General features: G+C 46.1%; 1 protein-coding gene across 4 annotated transcripts in view; it reads right to left on the bottom strand.

The window, feature by feature from the left end:
* Nucleotides 1-23,500, bottom strand: part of LOC139259522 (uncharacterized) — a 351,083-nt gene that overhangs the window by 173,712 nt on the left and 153,871 nt on the right. The gene's annotated exons all lie outside the window — the stretch shown is intronic.

Here is a 23,500-nt window from a genome sequence, read left to right on the forward strand (position 1 = left end):
TATTTATCCTGTAATTTACCACAGGCAATGGTTAATAAGAGGCTTTTTTTCAAAGTAATTTCTGTTTATAAAATAATTCTGCTGCTTTTGAAGATAGTACAACTGAATATGTTTCTTAAATTAAAAAATTAACTGGCAACTCTATTCAAAAACTACGGCTGAAACAGAAAAAAGGGAGTATGTCATGTGGTTTTATTTTTTTCTGATGCTTTTGAAATGCATTCTTTGTCATAAAGTCAGAAGGTTTTCTTCTTTATGCAGATTGTTGCTATGGAGACTACACACATATTTGAGTAACTACATCATCTGAACAGTTATAATAGCTGTCCTGACTCATCTATTCTTGTCATATACTGATCAAGATGAATTAATTGAAACAAACTTTTACAGTAACATTTTGTCAATAAGCTTCCAGTTATTTTTGTTTGCTATTATAGAGCACTAATAAAAAAACACTCTAGATCCTCAGGAGGTACAATACCAAATGACATGCTATAGATGCATGTATTTCTAAAGTCAACAAGAAATCTTTGTCTATAATGAAAGCACAAAAATAATTTAGTAATGCTTTTTCATGAGGCTCACACCATCCCCGTCATGCTGTATAAGCACTAATAGAAAAATAATAAGTATTTGGAGAGTTGAATATTTTTCAAGAAGAATAAATTAGGTTTCTTTGTATGTTTTACTACTTTAAAGGTGCTACATGAATGCAAGTTGTTGTTGATGATATGTGGAAAGTACATAGAAAAACATGAAAGGTGACTCAAAGGGCAGATGCACGTTTAAAGCAAATTAGAAAATCATTAAAAAAAATATACCCAACTGTTGTTCCTTTTGAAAAATTAAGTACTTTTTAATAAATGATCTGCTAAGTGTTTTAATGTGCTAATAATGGCAAAGTACTTTGATTACAAATTATTTCTTTACTATAAAAGATTGGGCAGGAAAGGGAAGCTTAAGTCAGTTCACAATACCTTTTGAATTAAAAGCGTATCTCAAGGGGGTGGGTATTGGGTGTCTTTTCACCTTTGGGATCTGAGTTCAAATCTAACCAAGGGAAGAAAGTCTCCTCTCTGGCAGTAATGGCTCTTGACTGAAACAGGTTTGACAGTCCCAATCTAGTTCACAATGGACAAAAGCATGAAACTCCACACTTGTTTCAATCTCATTTATTCAGACCCTAAGGACAAGGAATAAAAACGTAACACAGGTAGAGTTATGGGCATCCTTCTGAAGTGTGATTTAGGTACAATGGGCGTGATTTTCCTCTCTGGGCCAACTGAGTGCAGGGCTGTTTGCAACAATTTGATTTTACAACCTATTAGCACTGCAGCTAGGTTCCCTCTATTTCTTAAATTTAAATTTTTCGTGAATTTTTGAGGTTAATAAAATAAGAAATACTGTATTTTCCTTTCTAGGTAACCCCTCTCTCTCAATATATAGAAATTATATATTCTTGAGATAATTTAATAAATCAGACATTGTCAATTTTCTATTAAAAAGTTAAATTAAGAGAATAAGTGGATTACTAAAAGGTATCCCATAAAGTGTTTCTTCCTTATTAGTCGGAAAATTGTGTTGGAGAAATTGATGGGATTGAAGGCCGATAAATCCCCAGGGCCTGATGGACTGCATCCCAGAGTACTTAAGGAGGTGGCCTTGGAAATAGTGGATGCATTGACAGTCATTTTCCAACATTCCATAGACTCTGGATCCGTTCTTATGGAGTGGAGGGTAGCCAATGTAACCCCACTTTTTAAAAAAGGAGGGAGAGAGAAAACAGGGAATTATAGACCGGTCAGCCTGACATCAGTAGTGGGTAAAATGATGGAATCATTTGGAAAGAGGTGACATGATAGGTCCAAATCAGCATGGATTTGTGAGAAATCTTCTGGAATTTTTTGAGGATGTTTCCAGTAGATTGGACAAGGGAGAACCAGTTGATGTGGTGTATTTGGACTTTCAGAAGGCTTTCGACAAGGTCCCACACAAGAGATTAATGTGCAAAGTTAAAGCACATGGGATTGGGGGTAGTGTGCTGACGTGCATCGAGAACTGGTTGGCAGACAGGAAGCAAAGAGTAGGAGTAAATGGGTACTTTTCAGAATGGCAGGCAGTGACTAGTGGGGTACTTCAAGGTTCTGTGCTGGGGCCCCAGCTGTTTACATTGTACATTAATGATTTAGACGAGGGGATTAAATGTAGTATCTCCAAATTTGCGGATGACACTAAGTTGGGTGGCAGTGTGAGCTGTGAGAAGGATGCTATGAGGCTGCAGAGTGACTTGGATAGGTTAGCTGAGTGGGCAAATGCATGGCAGATGAAGTATAATGTGGATAAATGTGAGGTTATCCACTTTGGTGATAAAAACAGAGGGACAGACTATTATCTGAATGGTGACAGATGAGGAAAAGGGGAAGTGCAACGCGACCTGGGTGTCATGGTACATCAGTCATTGAAGGTTGGCATGCAGGTGCAGCAGGTGGTTAAGAAAGCAAATGGCATGTTGGCCTTCATAGCGAGGGGATTTGAGTACAGGGGCAGGGAGGTGTTACTACAGTTGTACAGGACCTTGGTGAGGCCACACCTGGAGTATTGTGTACAGTTTTGGTCTCCTAACTTGAGGAAGGACATTCTTGCTATTGAGGGAGTGCAGCGAAGGTTCACCAGACTGATTCCCGGGATGGCGGGACTGACATATCAAGAAAGACTGGATCAACTGGGCTTATATTTACTGGAGTTCAGAAGAATGAGAGGGGATCTAATAGAAACGTTTAAAATTCTGACGGGTTTAGACAGGTTAGATGCAGGAAGAATGTTCCCAATGTTGGGGAAGTCCAGAACCAGGGGTCACAGTCTAAGGATAAGGGGTAAGCCATTTAGGACCGAGATAAGGAGAAACTTCTTCACCCAGAGAGTGGTGAACCTGTGGAATTCTCTACCACAGAAAGTTGTTGAGGCCAATTCACTAAATATATTCAAAAAGGAGTTAGATGTAGTCCTTACTACTAGGGGGAATCAAGGGGTATGGCGAGAAAGCAGGAATGGGGTACTGAAGTTGCATGTTCAGCCATGAACTCATTGAACTGAATGGCCTACTCCCGCACCTATTTTCTATGTTTCTATGTTTCATATGAGCTGAGCAAATTGTTTTTCACAGCAAAGGGCTCAAATACCTGGGGTCAAAATAGTTAAAAATTAGGACAAAGGTTAATAGCTTTGTGGAATAAATTACCAGGGGAAAAAATTGTAGCAACCACCACTTTGACTACCACTGGCAGAGAGTGACCAGATGACATTGAAGGGTGCAGGTTCTCCTGTCGGAGGCTGCACAGGTCTGCTATTGTTTGCCAGGAGAGCCTGAGCCACCATATATGTTTCTCATCGGTGAGTTCCTGGTAACTGATTTTAGGTCTATATATCCTGGCGAGTAGGGTCACTTACAGCAAATCCCCCACCTAAGTGGTGCTCTGATCGCATCTGCTGCAGCTCCAGCATGCCCTCCTTGGTGCTGCCTCTGGCACTGCTGCCCCTCTTGCTCCTCTTCCTCCTGTGCCCACAATTTGATTGCAAGAATCACTCTGATACCTCCTTTACTTTCTCACCCTCCCTGAAGGCAAAGCATAAATTTTGGCAAGAAGTTTTAGCTAACTTCTCTGTTATGCTCAGTACTGCAGTTGTAGAAGGTTCACCACTCAACGAAGGACTTCAGCAAAAGTACTCTCAATTTTTATCTGCAGGTGTTTTCCTCTTTAAATCAAACTCTTAATTGTCAATTCCGGTCTTTACTGCCAAGAATTATTGGGCGATCACCCCACCCCCACTTCTACGGCGAGCTGCCTGTTACTGTCCGCAGCTTGCCGGCTTGATCGTATTGAGGCCCCAGGCCCAATACCAGGTACACCTCGCGCCTCGCCATTCAGGCACAGGGATTGGTCCATGCTTCGCTCCTCTCATTCAAAAATGGACACACCTGAAACTCTAAGCCATGATTTCTACCATTATCCACATCAGATTCTGAAACTAATTCTGCATGCACTGCATTTACACATACTGAAGTCTTATGGATAAAAAGACTCTTCATTCAAACTGAGCTCAGCATAAGACATGGAAGGATTGCTTTTAAACTGATGATATGGCTTAGTTCTGATTTCCTGACAGATATTCCTTAATCTGTATTCTTATCTCCATAGAAAGCCATAACATGTTTCACATTGCTGTTGCTCAGTTTGAATGAAGGTTCCAGGATCTGTAAAGTCACAGCATAGAACATTAATTTCAGGTTAAATTAGATTGATAATGGTCCTCTCGCATCAGCTATTTGGAAATTATGTTAGCATTTAATTACATTGTCTTTTTTGTTTTATTAAATGCTATTAGTTTAATCCTGTGGGGCAAACTCCAAATCTGATCCATTAAATGTTAGTTCTGAATTTGGTGAGACAAAGCACACAGCAAAGGACTGAACAGCTTTAAATTTGATCACAGCGCCACCTACTGGAGATACAATATTTGCCAAGGGAATCAAATATTTTTTGTTACATTTGGAACTGTACAAAACTTCCTTTAAAAGAAGTTGATTCACAACTGATAAAAACTTGCACATTTCAAACAGCTACATCTTTGAAATTAAAGCTGCTTCCATGGCATTTGTTTATAGGATAAGCCTATCCTCAATGGGGGAAATGCACTGTTTCCTATGTTGCCAGGTCAAATTCATACAGATGATCTAGCAACATAGATAGGAATATGCTAACGGTTCCAACTCCCAGTCTCATGTCATGTGTTCCAATGCTCGGAACAAGAGTTGGAAGGCAGGAGAATAGCGGACCAGTGCTGGAAAACAACGTGTGGATGTCCAATGTGTGAGTTGAGCCATGGTTAGAAGCATGGTGGGCAGCGGAAACGTTACATGGACACCCTCAAAGCCGCCCTGATAAAGTGCAACATCCCCACTGACACCTGGGAGTCCCTGGCCAAAGACCGCCCTAAGTGGAGTCTTGAGTCTCGTCGCCGAGAGTATGTAGAAATCAAGCGCAGGCAGCAGAAAGAGCGTGCAGCAAACCAGGCCCACCCATCCCTTCCCCCAGCGACTATTTGTCCCACCTGTGACAGAGACTGTGGTTCTCGTATTGGACTGTACAGCCACCTAAGAACTCATGTTAAGAGTGGAAGCAGGTCTTCCTCGATTCCGAGGGACTGCCTATGATGATGATGATAAGCAAAGTAGAGGTAAATGTATCAGTTTACAAGAGTGGAATATGAGGTGAAGAATCCAGGGCAGAAGACTGGGCCAAGAGCAGTTGAGTACAGCCCAAAAATTATTGTGATATATTGAAGAAAAATTCAGAAGTTAGGGACTGGGATCATGCCGATGATAAAAATGTCAGTTACAGTGGAATCTGTTTATAGTAATTGATGTAGCAGTAGCTTAAATAATCATTACAACCAACTAACCAACAGGCAATCCTAAATGTGCACTATATTGCTTAATAGCACTTAAAAGCTAAACAGTTAACAGCTGATTAATCAGCTGCTAAGTAACTCCCTTCCGAAAGCTTTATTCAGATTTGCCTTCTTGATAGACAGCTCACAGTGTCCTGCCCAATGGTCTGCTCAGAATGTTAGTGCTTTTAATGTTAATACTATTTTTCTCCATACATTTGGAGCATTCTAAACAGCAGCGCCATATGACGAGGGCTGAGGAGCTGGTGACTATTAGCACTCAGTGTGCTAGTCTTGGACTGAAAACTAATGGAACAAAAATGCACACTCTGAGGCAGCACCTTGAAGATAAGAGTCTGAGCAGCAATTCACAGCTGGTTGTCCATTAAAGCTGCTTACCAGCACTAAGAAACAATATCAAATTTTCTGTTTCAGATTGTTGGTGGCACTGATTATAGAACATGCAATCATGGGCTGGGATAATAGACGGAGATCCATTTTGGAAGATCCCTACCTGTTTGTGCAGTGGAGCACTTTCCATTGGCTTAAAGTGCTCTTACAAGAAATTAACAAGAAAGAGAAGCTCTATTTGAGATGATGCTCTATAAGGGGCACTAGCTTTTTGATTTACATTTTTCCAGTACATTTTCAGTGCTGGTGTCTGCTCTTTTTACTATTTTTTCAGATTTTTTTTGTTATATATTCATTCATTCATTCATTCATTCCGGAACATGTAGAGATGTTAATGTTGAAATAACACCCAAATGTAAGCAAAATCATCAGAAAGCTGATTTTTGCAATTCAAACATTTGCAAGACTTCAGCAGAACAGGAAGAACTTTAAAAAAAGTGGGCATATCTAGGCTCCCATACAATACAAACTTTTACAGTGACTCTGGTCATCACAAGGCACATCTACTTGGTAATAACTGAGAGGAAATGGCTCTGCAGACAAGTTGAGATATAGCCTACCTATCTCATAAGGATGTACTGTGATTGGCAGAGAAACATAGAAACATAGAAAATAGGTGCAGGAGTAGGCCATTTGGCCCTTCGAGCCTGCACCACCATTCAATATGATCATGGCTGATCATGCAACTTCAGTACCCCATTCCTGCTTTCTCTCCATATCCCTTGATCCCTTTAGCTGTAAGGGCCACATCTAACTCTCTTTTCAATATATCTAACGAATTGCCCTCAATAACTTTCTGTGATAGAGCATTCCACAGGTTCACAATTCTCTAAGTGAAGAAGTTTCTCCTCATCTCAGTCCTAAATGGCTTGCCCCTCATCACCCTCATCTTTTTTGCCTCTATCACCTTCCAGGTGTGAATTGGGATCATTTGCTGTATCAGCTAATGTGATGTATCAAACAGATGACTAAACAACAACTTGTATTTATATAGCGCCTTTAACGTAGTAAAATGTTCCAAGGTGCTTCATCAGGAGCATTATCAAACAGAATTTGACACCAAGCCACATAAGGAAATATTAGGACAGGTTACCAAAAGCTTGGTCAAAGAGGTAGGTTTTAAGGAGTGTCTTAAAGAAAGAGAGGTAGAGTTGCGGAGAGATTTAGGGAGGGAATTCCAGAGCTAAGGGCCTAGGCAGCTGCACCCATGGCTGCCAATGGTGGAGTGATTAAAATCGAGGATGCACAAGAGACCAGAATTAGAGGAGGGCAAAGATCTTGGAGGATAGTAGAGCCGGAGGAGATTACTGAGATAAGGAGGGGCAAGGACATGGAGGGATTTGAAAACCAGGATGAGAATTTTAAAAAGCATTGATAAAAGTAGCCAGCAGTTTTACCTCGTTTCTAACTTGAGTTTCACGGCATTGCTGTACTTCCTATAATGCAGCAGATCACTGATGGTCACTGTGTGGCTATCCGCTCAGCAGGTTTCTAACTCTCTCTGCCGCTACTAATTACTCCTCCTCACTTGTGCATTGTGACTCAACCAGTGCTACCTCCTCAAGCTCACTAACTGCATCTATTGGGGTATATGTTGCTGTGCTGGTACTTAAAACATTGATGAGACAGACTCAGGGGGGCCGAAATTCAGTCCCGCTGTAAAGCTGGCACACCTACTGCTTTTTAAGAGTTTTTATCGCCGTTTCGGAAGATTTCGTGAAATTCAGCTCTTTTGTCTTTTTTTTTGAATCGGCCAGGAAGTCGGTCAGAATGGGGGCGGAAATGCGGCGGTAAGTGCTGGAGAGTGGCAGAAGTGGAGGTGGGACGGATTTTCCGCTGCTGTCACTCAGCAACAGAACGGTGGTGATGTCATTGTGCATTTGTGTCACCAGGTAACTCACCTCCATTAAAGGGAAGAGAATCGGCCATCAGTCACGAGAATTGGACACTGGACCACCAGGGAGGGTTTCGGCTGGGCCAGCAGCCTGGCACCCAAGAGGGGATGTCAGGCTTCCTGTTGGCGGCCCGGCCGAACCAGGGTGCACAATAGTCCTGCCGACATGGAAGTCAGCTGCCAAAAAAAATAAAATGGTGGCTGTGGCATTGGGCCCTTGCCTTTAATGGCCGCCGCGCAGTCAGGACTTGAGGAGGGAATCAAAAGTGGACCAACAGAAAAAGCTGTCGGGGCACCACTTGGTGGTAATAAGATTTTTATGGCTAAATTTCGTGGGAGGATGGGGTACCGGTGGTACGCGCATTGATGACGCACTCACGGCCGCTCGGCAGTGGCGGGGCGGAAGTGCGGACCACCTCTGCTGAACTTAGCTTGCAGCGGCCTTTCGACCAGAAATCAGCGACCGCTCGACTCCACCACATGGCCGCCGCAAACGGGCGGTAACGGGCCTTATTCGGGAGCTGAATTTTAGTCCCAGGGTGTTCTGAGGTGCTGTCTTGTTCTGGGCCAAAGGCAGTGTTGGTAGGTTACTGTTCCAGCTCTACAACAATGCAAAATGACAAATTCTGGCACCTCCAAACAGATCTTGTATTGCAATATATTGTGTGTGATGTTTGTGTGGGAATGAGTGAGAAGGGAGACGAGATATAAGACACCTTCCCTTACTCCTGCCGTAATCTTATGTGCGAGGATAGACAAGATAGTTTCCTCCAAGGAAGCAAATGGCTTGTAATTAAGCCCGTCCAGTTTGATTTTGATCACTTGTATGATGTGCTATCTAGTGGTAACAGAGAAATAGTCTTCATATACTAGAATTGCATATATACAATAATAGATAAATGCCCAATCTGCATCCCATCCTAAGTATCAGTAAGTGACCATGTATCATGCAACAAAGTTACATTACAATGATTTAATGAGTGAGTCCTCTGTTGTCAATGTGATAAGTCTTTCAATTGTAAGTTGCCAGTAAAATGGGTATACCTAGTAGGCAATGAAAGAGCTGTAGGATTGTGAACGTTTAGCATAGGCCAGCAGTAAATTTGCAACAGGTTGATTGGCAACACTTTATGGCATGCCTATTCTGGCCATCTACCTGGTAAACGGTATTGTTGGGTTACGTTAACTTGATAGGTTCCTTAAGGTGTGCCTTCCTTCTCTGTAGCTTTTCTCAAATCCTGCGGACATTGTTGTACTAAATAAGACATTCCTACTCAACAACTCACACAACAGCAGCTCCACTCATCAACGATTAAATAAGGGGTCCAGATGCTGTACCACTCCATCACTTACTCACAGACTCCGTTTCCTATGTTTTTTCATCTATTAGTTTTAGCTAGTGACATCTAGTACTCCATTTCGCCTTCAGTAAGGCTTATATTCACTGGAATTTAGAAGAATGAGAGGGGATCTCATAGAAACATATAAAATTCTGACAGGATTGGACAGGTTAGATGCAGGAAGAATGTTCCTGATGTTGGGGAAGTCCAGAACCAGGGGTCACAGTCTAAGGATAAGGGGTAAGCCATTTAGGACAGAGATGAGGAGAAACTTCTTCACTCAGAGAATTGTGAACCTGTGGAATTCTCTACCACAAAAAGTTGTTGAGGCCGGTTCGTTAGATATATTCAAAAGGGAGTTTGGGCCGTAATTTGGGGGCCCCGGACCACCGATTGTACAGCCGCCCTGCCTTACTTTGCAATGTTGGGATGGCTTTTTCGTCTCTGCGACGGATAGGTTGCCACATCCTGTCTAACAGTTCACCTTTGGCAGGCGGTAACGTGGGATCCGGGCTGGTCCAGGTCCTAAGCTGGGGGCCGTTACGGTTGATCCCTCACTTCTAGTACTTCCACGACCGTGAGTGGGTCTGCAGGCTGCGCCATTTCCACCCTGGTGGTGGGCAACGGTAGCCAACTGAGGGCATTGGTGCCGAGTGCCTGGCCCGTGGCGGATCATGTTACAGTGCACAGACAATGTTAGACATTCTCGAAACAACGCATTGATAATGGTGCCTCTGTTCTCCCAAGCTTGTGGATGAACAGCTTGTCTGACTCGAGCACATATTAGGACACTCTTTGGTCCGTCTCTTTAATCCCATGAACACAGGCTGCTGCTTTGTTTAACCTATTGGATACATGTTCAATCGTTTAGGGCTCGCCCGCTACTTTTGCTTGCTGCACAACACTCCCGACCCCGTGTGGTAACATCTCACTTGCTACGAATACTTTGTTAAGATACATGTACAACTGGTTGGGGTTCGTCCGCTGTACTTTGTCAGATACATATATGACCGGTTGGTGTTCGCCCGCTACTTTGGCTTGTTGTAAGGTACCCCCAACCCCAGATAATAGTACATCATTGGCCGTGAAAGACCGCTCACAAGGGTTACATAGTGCACACAATTTATTGGAGCATAGTGGGTTCCTAGCCTTCACAGCGGCCGCCCCTTTACCTTTGTGTTATGTCTTTAGATGCTCTGATAATGACTCCACGAGGCAATGTATTGTACTTGAACTGTAGTGACCTTAGTCCATTTAATGTAACTCCAGAATGAGGATCACACATGGTGGCCTGCCTTTTATACTAGGCCTGGCACACCTGTACAGGTAACCCACAAGTCTCCCACTACAGTGCCCTCTGGTGGCACACCTTAGTGACCATACAGCTGGTGTACAAGTTTCCCATAGTAGTACCCTCTGGTGGCACATCATATGTAATAGTACAAGCAGTAGACATGCTTGGATACATGACATCACTCTCCCCCCAAGTCCTTAGTGCAAATCACCTTCATGCATTGACTGTACTCTGGGCATAGCTCTATCTGGTTGACCCTTGGCGGGTCGTTTCCATCTTGGGTGAGTGGGTGTCATTTTGTTGACAGTGAGGTGCTGGTGGTTTCTGTTTGTGCATCCATGACCACTCCATTCTCTCCCCCCAACATATAGATTATGCCGGTGGCTCATTACATTCATATACATTCAAATCCAGAAAAAAAAATTTGCATTTACATCATTACATTTGTGGTACAGTTGTGAGGCAAGTACATTTGACTGGTGAGGTACATACTTGATACATACTTGGACTCAGTACTGGTGTCAGCATTGGTGCGTGAGGACAATCTAGTACCAGAACTGCTGGATGGTTTCCAGATAGTCTGGTGGCGGCGCGGTGCCCAGTGCTGGCAGTGGGAACCCAGTTGGCTCAAGTTGCCTTCTCTTGGAGCCTTTGCTGTTGTTCCTAGCATCGGGCAGGTTCACAGATGCCTTTGACTTCCCTGTCCTTTCCTTGCGCCCCGGGTCGCTGCTGCTCTCTGAGGAGCAGTCATTTGGCAGTGCGCAGAGAACTGCTGACTCGCTTGCCTGGGCGTTATTTGGTTTGGGATCCTAGTTAGTCCCGGTCCCATTTGGGAGAACCGTTGCGGGTGACCCTTCGTTTCCTGGTGTAGCCTTGGTGGCGATAGGGTCTGGGGGCTGCGCCTTAGCGCGGTTTGCTCTTTCAGGCTCGTGGCGGTTGGTGCCTGAGAGGTGGAGCCAATCGGGCAGGGTATCGATACCAGTGCCATTGCCCTCCTGAGATCGTTTGCTCTGCAGCTTGTCTATATTAGCTGCTTGTGGCCACACTCCGTGGTGCATCACTCTGGTCCCAGGGACGTAAGCTACAGCATTGGGTAGCCCGCTGGACCTGTGTGCTCTCAATGGGTGTTTGCCCACTACATTAACTGAATGCAGTTGAAATCCTACATCGCACAACATTTTATTACTCATTGTCGATAAACTGTAGCTCCGATCGCAATCGCACGACTTTTCTTTGTTTATTACATGTATAAAACTTTGATCATTAATTATAAGCTTTACATTTAACTCACAGTTGCTATTACATTGATTGAGAATGTGGACCCGTCCCTTTAAGTGTGGTGGGTTGCTGGTCTCCTTTGAGAGCCTTGCTATCTTTACCCCAATCCTCTTCTTCGCTTGGTACCACATGTTGCTCCTTCAGCGCTGCACCTCGTGGTCTGGCCGCCGCCATCTTTTTCTTCAGCGCTTCACCTCGTGATTTGAGCGCCATCTTTCTTCCATCCACGATGTCGATTGCTATGATCCTCTTCTCCCCGGGTTCTGCCACCGAGGCTGGAAAATCACCTTTGGATCCGATTTTCTTCCTCCGGAGTCCTGCCTCTGGAGCCTGGAAGATGCGTTCGGGTCATCTCAGCTGGATCATCTCCATGCAGTCGTGCTGAGCGGTCTGTGTCTCGGGTGCTGTGCTGGTCTGCTCTCTGGTGCCGGATCCAAACTCAGTTGAGCGCTTGCTTTGCCTCTGAGCGTGGGGGATGTCGATCGCTGGAGGGATGAAATCATCCCAGCTCCAATGGATCTTCACCATCCACCTTCTTCCGAGTAGCGTTGGTCCATCACCTGCAACAATCCACAGTGGTAACTTGTGCACCGCGCCATCATGGAGTACTTTTACATCCGCACTACCAACGACTGGGATAAGTTCATTGGTGTAGATGCGCAGCTTTGCCTGAAGCGGGACCAACTTGGGTCGTTCAGCTTGATTGTCCCATTGCCTCTCAAAGACTTCTTGATTCATTACTGACTGGCTCACCCGCGTGTACACTTCCATGAAGACTGGAATGCCGTTTATTTCGACTTCCATCCTCAACGGGGAACATTCTGTGGTGCAGGTAAACGTGCCATACACCTCATCGTGGGGCTGAGCTGCCTCTCTGACGATCATTTCATAATCCGCGCTGGATTCATGGTCATCTGCAGACTCTTCAGCAACACAGAGTCAGATTTCTTTTACACATTCACTGGAGGTGGCCCTTTGTGCTGCAGCCTTTACGTACATAGTCCTTAAAGCGGCACTGGTGAGCCCTGTGATTCCCTCTGCAACGCCAGCATGGTGCTACTCGATTAGCCCCCCTCGGCGGACTCTGAGTTAAAGGGACTCGGGCCTGTTCTCTCTCCCGAAGATATTCACGTTTTACGTCCAGCCTCTAAAAGGCGCCATTCTGTGTACAGTACTCGCCGGGTTTGAGTCCTGAGGATGAGTCATCCGCCTAGAGCCGCAAGTCGAAGTCATGAACACCTGGCTCATGGTGATGGCCTTCTGCAGTGTGACTGTGGTATCTGCAGGTAGTAGCCTGTGAAGAAGGCCCTCGTGGCCGATTCCGATGACAAAGCTATCCCGCAGCACTTCGGTGAGGTGGTTGCCGAATTCACATGGTGCCGCCAGCCTTCTGAGTTACACAGCAGATTTCGCGATTTCCTGGCTTTCGGGCCGTCGGTGGGTATAAAACCGGTGTCTGACTGTGAGGATGCTCTCTTTGGGCTTGAGTTGTTCTTGGATCAGCGTTACAAGCTCCTCGTACGTCTTGGTTGTTGTCTTCGCTGGTGCCTGCAAGTCTCTGACAAGGCCATAGACGGTGGGCCCACAACTGGTTAGCAGGATAGTTCTGCGCTTATCAGCCAGTGTGGCCGGATTATCGCCTGCCAGGTCGTTTGCTGTGGGGAAATGGTCGAGCCTCTCCACAAAGGCGTCCCAATCATCACCATCGGCGAACTGCTGTAATGTACCAAGGTTAACCATTTTCGCGTGAAAGTCCGTAATCTTGTCGCCAATTGTTATGTCTTTAGATGCTCTGATAATGACTCCACGAGGCAATGTATTGTACTTGAACTGTAGTGACCTTAGTTCATTTAATGTAACTCCAGAGTGAGGATCACACATGGTGGCCTGCCTGTTATACTAGGCCTGGCACACCTGTACAGGTAATCTACAAGTCTCCCACTGCAGTGCCCTGCTGGCACACCTTCGTTACCATACAGCTGGTGTACAAGTTTCTCATAGTAGTGCCCTCTGGTGGCACATCATATATATCACAAGCAGTAGACATATTTGGATACATGACACTTTGCTCCAAACCCAATCATCTTCCTTGCTGGGCGACACATTCCTCCGTTCCGTTGCAGCGATCTCCCGTGGTCTGGACGCTCTCTCGTCCCGTGGTCTGTATGCACCTTCGTCCCGTGGTCTGGACGCACTCTCGTCCCGTGGTCTGGACGCCCTCTCGTCCGTGTCCGTGATGCCAACTGCCGTGATCTTCCTCCCTAGGTATTTTGCCTCTGGCGTTGGGTTGCGCATTCGGATCGTTTCGGCCGGAGTCCCACTCCGCATGGTGGGCCTGGAGCTTCTTCCATCGTCGTGAAGAGATCGTCGGCTTCAGGTGGTGGGTACCGCGCCTGCACCGCTGCTCGGTTGAATTTTACCTCCTCGTGGTTGTGATGAGCGGCCTGTGCCTCGGGGATCTGCGAATGGAGCTACACTTCGATGCCTAGTTCAGCTGAAGGTGGGGGTTTGCTCAGCTTTTGAGAAGGGTAGGCCTCGTTCACCGGAGAAGGTACACAGAGGTCTTCCCAGTTCCATCGAATCTTCCCGATCCACCTCCTGCCAAGCAGCGTTGGCCTATCAACTAAAACAATCCACAGTGGTAAATCGTGCACTGCTCCCTCATGGAATACTCTTATGTCCGCACTGCCAATAACTGGTATCAGTTCCTTGGTGTAGGTGCGCAGCTTTGCCTGAATCAGGATCAGCTTGGGTCGCTGTGCTTCATCGCTCCACAGCCTCTCGAATGTCTTCTGGCTCATAACTGGCTCGCCCCCCATGTCTAGTTCCATGGAGACTGGAGTGCCGTTAAGTTCAACTTTTAACATTATCGGAGGGCTTTTGGTGGTGAAGGTTTGTATCCCATATACTTCCTCTTCATCCTCAGGTTCAGTTGCCTCTCCTGCTCGTTCATCGTGATCCTCACTTGATCGGTCGTCCTCTCCTGACTCTGCCACGTGGTGAGTCAGAGGTCATTTGCACATTCGCTGCAGGTGCCCCATTGTTCTACAACCTTTGCACACATAGGGCTTGAATCGACATTGATGAGCTCTATGGCTGCCCCCGCAGCACCAACATGGTGCTAATGGAAACAGATTCACATCACACGGCGGACTCTGAGTCACTCTAGGCCTAGGTCTGGCCTCTGCAATCGTGTGCGCCCTGCCCTGTGCCGTTCTGCCTGCTGAAGACATTATTTTGTGCACGGTGCTTGCCGGTGAGCTTTGATTCTGTGAATATATCTGTTTCATGTTATCGCTCATGGATATGAAGGCTTGGGCTATCGTGATGGCCTTGCTCAGATCTAGGGATTTGGTAGACAGCAGTTTGCGAAGAATGACCTCATGGCCAATTCCATGCATGAAAAAGTCCTGCAACGTTTCCCCCAAGGATCCTGCAAATTCTCCTTGCCCCACAAGGCGTCTTAGGTCGGCGACAAAACTCGCCACGTTCTGGCCCTCGGAGTGACAGTGCGTGTAAAAGCAGTACCTGGCCATCAGGATGCTCTCCTTTGGCTTGAGGTGTTCCCTAGCCAGCGTACACAGCTCTGCGTAAGATTTGTCCGTTAGTTTGACCAGTGCCAGCAAATTTTTAAGGAGGCCATATACCGATGACCCACATACGGTGAGAAAAATCGCCCTGCGCTTGATCTCTGTTTCAGCCATGTCCAATTTGTTGGCCTCAAAGTATTGGTCGAGGCGCTCAACGAAGGCTTCCCAATCATCACCCTCAACAAATCTCTCAAGAATACCAACGGCAGCCATTACTGCGTGAAAGTTTGTGATCCGTTACTCCTCGCCAATTTGTTATGTTCAGTTTAAAGTCACAGGACTATATCACAAGCTCAAACTGTTGTGACCTTGGTCTCTTTATTCAGACTCCAGAGTGAGGAAGCAGCATGGTGAATCACCGTTTATACCTGCTTGCCCCAGGGTGCACAGGTGACCCTTAGGTCTCCCACAGATCTGCCCCCTAGTGGCAAGTCTTACATTTTGGTAAGGTTTTCATACATACATAACAGGTGGGAGTATAGCAACGGTGCTACAGCATTGTGCCCAAATCTCCTGCGCCCGGAGATCGTGACTTCATCGCCGTGTTGAGCGCCCCGTTCGTGCCCCGGATACTAAATTGGGTATCGCCCCCTGAAGCTACGGTGGTTGATGACAGCGACAGCTTCAGGGGACCTGTACCGGATGGCCGGCCACTAGTGGAGCAAAATTTAAAGGGGCGGTGGCCGGCTACTCCTTAAAAAAAGTCAGTTTTTCTTGTCCGCACCATTGCTGATTTTAGAGGCGGGATCCGTGCCGCGATCGCTCAGCCCGACACTCTGCTTGAGTGCCGAGCTGATCGTACGGCACCCCCCGCTGCCCGGTGGTCCAGGTAGGTGTGTTCACAATCTGCAGAGTATGCAGCTTGGGCCCTTCCCTTTAATTCAGAGATGAGCACCTCCTACACGGCAACACTATGCAGCCCAGTGCGTAGCGCCGTTGAGCCGTCCGCCCTGCTTCTGAGCTGTGCGCCCTGCTCCGGAACCATGCTTGATTGCTCCGATTCCTTTCGGGGACAGTAACCCCACTTTATCGCGAGAGGCAAGTCTCGCGCTTCGCCAGTGGTACCGCCCCCAAATGGGGCACACCCGAATTTCTAGGCCTTTGTGTATAATGAGAATTGTTAGGTAGCACAATAAACTCACTCAGATAGTGGGTTCTTAACTTTAATGTAGTATATAAAAAGAAAATGGGGCAAAGTTAAAGTTTAAATTAGGTGATGCAGCAGTATTTTTTAAAATGTTCTTTTTTAGGTTCTACCTGCTCCGCGTTTCATTTCACCTATTGGAAGTCAGATTTATTGCCTGCCCACCCTATTCCACTAAAATGAGGCACACCTGTTCAGTGCCACAGATTGACTGGGACAGCATGGGCTGTGGTGATAACTTTGAGCTTCACAACTGTATGCTGTTCAGTTTCTTTCACTTTCTAGACAGAAAAAGCTATGGAGACACGGATATCACAGAACATACTCTATTAAAACTAAATGGGTTATCTCACTTTCTTTTGCAGTAGAGTAAGAGAAAGAAAAAGAACAGAATTGAATAGCAACACTAGTAAATATCACAGTTCAACGTTCTTTGAAGAGAAGCAATAATATTTAGAATATTATTAATGATCCACAGTTAAGACATTTCTTGTTTGAACAATTAAAAGCTATAACGTTTATATCCATGAATAATACAATCTCCCCCTTGCTCTGTTGCATATACTGAAATCTTTCATATAATACAGTGCTTTGATAACTTCTAAATCTAGATGCTGTTACTGTGAGTATTTTACTACATGCTTTCTCTTACTTGTAATTGGAACTGTGATCACTCCATGGCTGCCCTTGGGCAATACTCCATTCTGCCTATATTTCTGGGATTGTAAGTATAGCAACATTTACAGTTTTCAGATTCACAATTCCTTCAGTGCTAAGCCTTCTGTTGCCTAGCTCTGCTCTGAATTACAAACACTCTGTGACTCCTGGCTCTACTCTGAACTTGTTACTTCTTTGATTCATTGTGGTCCATTCAACTCTCCATTTTTTCTGAATTTCAAACTTAATATTAGCACAACACAGATTATCTTCATTAACTACGGATTTGCTGTTTAGTTAAAGAGTAGTAAACCTCAGTTAAGTGCTGCAGTTGAGAACAAGCTGAACAACACAAGGCTGCGTAATAACAAATCATTTTATGAATGTACCAGAAAACTCTAGTTCTTGATGTCTAGTCAGTTTATATTTGTTTTTATAACTTCGCTCTGTTTGTGGCCTGGCACAGCAGCATTTTAATGTATGCCAGTGTGTTGCAGATTGTGTGTAAGGATATGTATTAATGGTCATGAAAGAAAGGATATGAAATTAAGCTTCACTTCATACCTGCAGAGAAGGGAGGAAAAATTGACTCATTTTATTGGAGTAAGATAGGCAAGCACTTATTCTTTCAACTGGTGGAATGGAATATGGTACAGGCAGAAACTGAAAAGGAAGACCTTTTTTAAAAGCTGTTGCATCACATAATTTAACAAATTTTTCCCATGAATACATTCAACTCTTATAACTGGAGGCAAAATTGGGCTGGATCCATTATTTTACAAACCCTCTGTTAGATTAATTATGCCACATATTACCTTTTTCAAGCGTAAATATATTGTGCTAAAATATTTTTGTTTTATTTTTCAAAGGGATTATTTTTCAAGACGGAAAGATTTGAGTCGTGATGTGGCATGTCGTAAATAGGAAAACTTTAAAAAGGTTGTCAATCAGGTAATGTGCATTGTTGGATGCACATCATATTACAGTGGGATCTAGGTGTGTAAATGTGTTGGAGGACATCACTGATAAGACTGTATTGTGGGAAGAGGATCAAGTTTTAACAAAATGCCACAAGGCCTGTCATTGAGTATAGTTAGTGTGTATGACAGAGCAAGGTCAAGACTTTACTAGAGCATGGTCAGGTCAAGTAATGGAATGAGATCAAGATGTTGCTGTAGGGCAGCAAAGTTATAGCCTATAGTGAGAGTTGGACAACAGTCTTCCAGTGAGGTCTGCAGATTTATGGTTTAAAGCATTGCATTACAATTTACATTTATTATTTAAAATAAAACATCTCAGAATGTTAACAATGTGGAAAAGCTAGACACAAGAGGGAAAAATATAGAGAGAAAATTAAAGAAAGGGGCTTTGACGAGTTTTCTGAATATAGGTTGAGAGTTGGCAAGACCACATGGTTTAAGGAGACAATTTCAGAGAGCAGAAGCATAATAACTGAAGGAATGGTCTGATAATGGAACAGAAAAAAAGCCTAGCGATAGAGGAGCCAAGATGTGTGCAACAACATATGGCAAAAAACAAGGTAGAGGGAGGCCGAGGAGGGACTTGAGGGCAATTTGGATCTTGAAGTCAATTTGCTGGGACACAAGGAGCCTATAAAGCTTGGGAAGGAGAGATGATTGGTGTCTGGAACTATATGCAGGAGCTAATTCAGTCTGTATGGTTCGTAATAGGTTGGGAATTTACAACATCAACTTGTATTTATATAGCGCCTTTACCATTGTAAAATGTACCAAGGTGCTTCACAGAAAGCATTGTCAAACAAAATTTGACACTGAGCTACATAAGGATATAAAACGGCAGATGACCAAAAGGTCAAAGAGGTAGGTTTTAAGGAGCATCTTAAAGGAGGAAAGAGAGGTAGAGAGGTGGAGAGGTTTAGGAAGGGAATTCAAGAGCACAGGGCCTAGGCAGCTGAAAGCACGGCCACCAATGGTTGAGCCTCAGATAGTTGCCAGGGAGAGGGATGGAGTTTATGAAGAGTGGAGGTGGGTGGCCCCAGAGAACTTAGGAAAATTGAAGTTTCAGGTGATAAAAGGATGGCATGGGCTTTCAATGGGGGAGAAATTATTGTGTTCCGAACACAGATGAGGCTGCACACAGGGAGGTTAAAGTAACAGTGACCTCAGTCTTTAATAAGACACTCCAGAGTGAGGAACAGGCCTCAGGGGCTGGCTTATGTACAGTGCTCCCAGCATCCCTTGGGACTTCAGGGGATGAGCTCCCTAGTGGCAGAACATGGGAGTGCATGTTTTACAGAAACACAACATCACTCCCCCGCCAAAGTCAAAGTGAAAACTATTTACAAGGTGAGGTGGTCGGGAGCCTTTCTTTCCCTGGTGGACAGCCTCGGTGCAAATGTTTGTTCTGGTGTGTTGGCTGTGCCCTTGCTGGGCTGGCGTGTTGTTGGCCCTGCAGGGCTGCTAGGTGAGCCTGGCCTTGCTGGGCTGTTGGGCGTGATGGGTTCGATTTCCTGGTCCGGTGTAGTGTCGTTGATCCTTTGGGTGTGAGTTGTGGGCTCGAAAAGGATGGTGTCTGCTGTGGGTTGTTCAGGGCAGTCTGTGAACCGCAGCCTCGTTTGGTCTAGGTGCTTTCTGCAAATTTGTCCATTGTCTAGTTTGACTACCATCACCCTATTCCCTTCTTTAGCTATCACCGTGCCTGCGATCCACTTGGGACCATGTCCATAGTTTAGCACATTCACAGGGTCATTCAGATCAATTTCCCGTGACACAGTGGCGCGACCATCGTTTACATTTTGTTGCTGCCGCCTGCTCTCTACCTGATCATGCAGGTTGGGGTGAACCAGCGAGAGTCTGGTTTTAAGTGTCCTTTTCATGAGTAGCTCAGCCGGGGGCACCCCTGTGAGCGAGTGGGGTCTCGTGCGGTAGCTGAGCAGTACTCGGGACAGGCGGGTTTGGAGTGAACCTTCTGTGACTTGTTTAAGGCTCTGTTTGATGGTTTGTACTGCCCACTCTGTCTGCCCATTGGAGGCTGGTTTAAACGGGGCCGAGGTGACATGTTTGATCCCATTTCAGGCCATGAATTCTTTAAATTCGGCACTGGTGAAACATGGCCCATTGTCACTGACCAGTATGTCAGGCAGGCCGTGGGTGGCAAACATGGTCCTCAGGCTTTCAATGGTGGCGGTGGCGGTGCTTCCAGACATTATTTCACATTCAATCCATTTTGAAAAAGCATCCACCATCACCATGAACATTTTACCGAGAAACGGGCCCGCATAGTCGACATGGATCCTTGACCATGGTCTGGAGGGCCAAACTTAGTGGTGCCTTTCTGGGCGCGTTGTTCAACTGAGCACATACGGTGCATTGCCGTACACAGCACTCGAAGTCAGAGTTGATACCGGGCCACCACACGTGGGATCTGGCTATCGCTTTCATCATTACTATACCCAGGTGTGTGCTGTGGAGATCCAAGATGAACGTCTCCCTGCCCTTTTTTGATAGCACTACGCGGTTACCCCACAACAGGCAGTCTGCCTGAATGGACAGCTCGTCCTTTCGCCACTGGAACGGCTTGATTGGCTCTTGCATTTCAACGGGGATGCTGGCCCAGCTCCCATGCAGTACACAGTTTTTTACTAGGGACAGCAGAGGATCTTGGCTGGTACAAGTCCTAATCTGGCGGGCCATGACAAGTGATTTATCATTTTCAAATGCTTCCATGACCATCAACAAGTCTGCGGGCTGCACCACCATCAACAAGTTTGCAGGCTGCGCCATTTCCACCCCCGTGGTGGGCAATGGTAGCCGACTGAGAGCATCAGCACAGCTCTCGGTGCCTGGCCTGTGGCAGATGGTATAGTTATACGCTGATAGCGCGAGTGCCCACCTTTGTATGCGGGCTGAGGCATTAGTATTTATCCCCTTGTTTTCAGCGAACAGGGATGTGAGGGGCTTGTGATCGGTTTCCAGCTCAAATTTGAGGCCAAACAGGTACTGATGCATTTTCTTTATCCCGGGCACACACGCTAATGCCTCTTTCTCAATCATGCTGTAGGCCCTCTCGGCCTTCGACAAGCTCCTGGAAGCATAGGCGACAGGTTGCAACTTCCCCGCAACGTTAGCTTGTTGTAATACACACCCAACTCCGTACGACGACACGTCACATGCTAGCACGTCTTTTACACGGGTTATACAAAACAAGCAGCTTGTTGGAGCATAAAATGTTTCTGGCTTTCTCAAAAGCAATTACTTGGTTTTTTTCTCCATACCCAGTTCTCACCTTTGCGCAATAACACATGTAGGGGCTCTAAAAGGGTGCTTAACTCCGGTAGGAAGTTACCAAAATAGTTGAGTCCCAGGAACGACCGCAGCTCCGTGACATTCTGTGGCCTGGGAGCGTTCCTGATAGCCTGTCTTGGCATCTGTGGGCCGAATGCCATCCGCTGCAATCTTTCTCCCCAAAAACTCCACTTCTGTTGCCATGAAGACGCATTTTGACCTCTTCAGCCGCAGCCCAACACGATCCAGTCGCTGGAGGACCTTCTCCAGGTTTTGTAGGTGCTCGGCAGTGTCCCGACCCTTGACCAATATGTCGGCCTGAAAGACCACCATGTGTGGTACCGACTTGAGTAGGCTTTCCATGTTTCTCTGGAAGATCGCTGCAGCCGACCAAATTCCAAATGGGCATCTGTTGTAGATGAACAGTCCCTTGTGCATGTTGATGCAGCTAAGACCCTTCGAAGACTCCACCAGCTCCTGCATTATGCAGGCCGAAGTCAGGTCGAGCTTGGTGAACGTCTTGCCTCCTGCCAGCGTCGCAAATAGGTCGTCTGCCTTAGGTAGCGGGTATTGGTCCTGTAGCAAGAAACTATTAATAGTTACTTTATAATCACCGCAAATCCTGACCGTGCCATCACTTTTGAGTACTAAAACAATCGGGCTGGCCCACTCGCTGAATTCCACTGGGGAGATGATGCCCTCACGTTGCAGCCTGTCCAGCTCGATTTCCACTCTCTCCCTCATCATGAGGTACTGCTCGCGCCTTGTGGTGAATGGGTCGTGCCTCTGGGACCAAGTGGATCTGCACCTTCGCCCCAGAAAAGTTTCCAATGCCTGGCTCAAAAAGGGAAGGAAATTTGTTAAGAACCTGGGTACATGAGGCATCATCGACATGTGATAGCGCTCGGATGTCATCCCAGTTCTAACGGATTTTGCCCAGCCAGCTCCTTCCAAGCAGTGTGGGGCCATCACCTGGGACAATCCACAGTGGCAGTTCGTGCACCATGCCCTCGCAGGTGACCTTGACCATGGCGCTGTCCAGGACAGTGATAAGCTCTTTGGTGTACGTTCTCAGTTTCGTGTGGATGGGGCTCAGGGCTGGTCTGAATGCCTTGTTGCACCACAGTCTCTCAAACATCTTTTTACTCATGATGGATTGGCTAGCACCAGTGTCCAGTTCCATGGCTACGGGTAAGCCATTCAATTTTACGTTTAGTATTATAGGTGGATATTTCGTCGAAAATGTGTGCACCCCATGTACTTCAGCATCTGCCTCCTCTCTCTGAGGCTCGAAATTGCTTTGATCCACCATGGACCGATCTTCCTCTGCCACGTGGTGGTTAGCAGGTTTTGCAGAGCTTGCAGCTCATTTGCAAGCTCGTTGGAGGTGCCCCATTGTTCTACAGCTCTTGCAAACATGCCCTTTGAAGTGGCATGAATAGGCTGAATGGAAGCCTCCACAATGCCAAGAAGGTGTGAATTGCCTTGCATTCATCCTTTGTTGGGGACTCTGAGTCATCTGGGTCACCTGAGGCCTGCTGGCAGTTGCAGACTCGTGGGTTCTGCCTTGTACATTTCTGCTCGCAAACACAGTTCCAGTTAATTTATGAACATTGCTAGCACTTGTGTGCTGAGAGATTTGTTTGGTGTTATCACTGGTGGACATTAACGCCTGTGCTATCGCACTGGCCTTACTGAGGGTCGGTGTCTCTACAGTCAAACGTTTTCGTAGGATGGTCTCGTGGCCAATGCCCAGTACAAAAACAGTCTCTAAGCATTTGCTCCAGGTAGCTATCAAACTCACATTGTCCTGCAAGTCGCCTTAGCTCGGCGACGTGGCTCGCCACTTCCTGACCTTCAGATCGCTGGCACGTGTAGAACCGATACCTCGCCATCAACACGCTCTCCCTCGAGTTAAGATGCTCCCGAATCAGTGTACACAGTTCCTCATATGACTTATCTGTGGGTTTCACCGGAGCCAGAAGATTCTTCATGAGGCTGTAGGTCGGTGCCCCACAGACTGTGAGGAGGACCGCTCTCCTTTTTACAGCGCTTCCTTCTCCGTCCAGCTCGTTGGCTACAAAGTACTGGTCTAGCCATTCGACATAGGCTTCCCAGTCCTCACCCTCTGAGAACTTCTCCAGGATGCCCACAGTTTGCTGCATCTTTGCGTTGGATT

The sequence above is a fragment of the Pristiophorus japonicus genome, chromosome 3 (assembly GCF_044704955.1).
Source record: "Pristiophorus japonicus isolate sPriJap1 chromosome 3, sPriJap1.hap1, whole genome shotgun sequence".
In the NCBI taxonomy this organism is placed as follows: Eukaryota; Metazoa; Chordata; class Chondrichthyes; family Pristiophoridae; genus Pristiophorus; species Pristiophorus japonicus.